This window comes from Arachis duranensis, chromosome 4 (assembly GCF_000817695.3).
Source record: "Arachis duranensis cultivar V14167 chromosome 4, aradu.V14167.gnm2.J7QH, whole genome shotgun sequence".
NCBI lineage: Eukaryota > Viridiplantae > Streptophyta > Magnoliopsida > Fabales > Fabaceae > Arachis > Arachis duranensis.
The window spans coordinates 15,021,026-15,021,794 of NC_029775.3; the positions used below are offsets into that span (position 1 = coordinate 15,021,026).

General features: G+C 41.4%; 1 non-coding gene across 1 annotated transcript; it reads left to right on the forward strand.

The window, feature by feature from the left end:
* Positions 1-189: 189 nt before the first annotated feature.
* LOC127747271 (small nucleolar RNA R71) lies at positions 190-293 on the forward strand. The gene has a single exon (XR_008009073.1). It is a non-coding gene; the product is annotated as a small nucleolar RNA R71 (small nucleolar RNA).
* Positions 294-769: the final 476 nt, after the last annotated feature.

Here is a 769-nt window from a genome sequence, read left to right on the forward strand (position 1 = left end):
CCATTGTTCACAGGATTCCTTTCATAAGTGTACATGAATTGGTTATTTGCAACTATTTCAATTAGCTCTTGAGCTTCTGCAGGCGTCTTCTTCAGATGAAGAGATCCTCCAGCAGAGCTATCCAATGACATCTTGGACAGTTCAGACAGACCATCATAGAAGATACCTATGATGCTCCATTCAAAAAACATGTCAGAAGGGCACTTTCTGATCAATTGTTTGTATCTTTCCCAAGCTTCATAGAGGGATTCACCTTCCTTCTGTCTGAAGGTTTGGACTTCCACTCTAAGCTTACTCAATTTTTGAGGTGGAAAGAACTTTGCCAAGAAGGCATTGACTAGCTTTTCCCAAGAGTTCAGGCTTTCTTTAGGTTGTGAGTCCAACCATATCCTAGCTCTGTCTCTTACAGCAAAAGGGAATAGGATAAGTCTGTAGACCTCAGGGTCAACCCCATTAGTCTTAACAGTGTCACAGATTTGCAAGAATTCAGCTAAAAACTGATGAGGATCTTCCAATGGAAGTCCATGGAACTTGCAATTCTGTTGCATTAGAGAAACTAATTGAGGCTTAAGCTCAAAGTTGTTTGCTCCAATGGCAGGGAATGAGATGCTTCTCCTATAGAAGTCGGGAGTAGGTGCAGTAAAGTCACCAAGCACCTTCCTTGTATTGTTGGCATTATTGTTGTTTTCGGATACCATGGGTTCTTCTTGTTTGAAGATTTCTGTTAGGTCCTCTACAGAGAGTTGTGCTTTAGCTTCTCTTAGCTTTC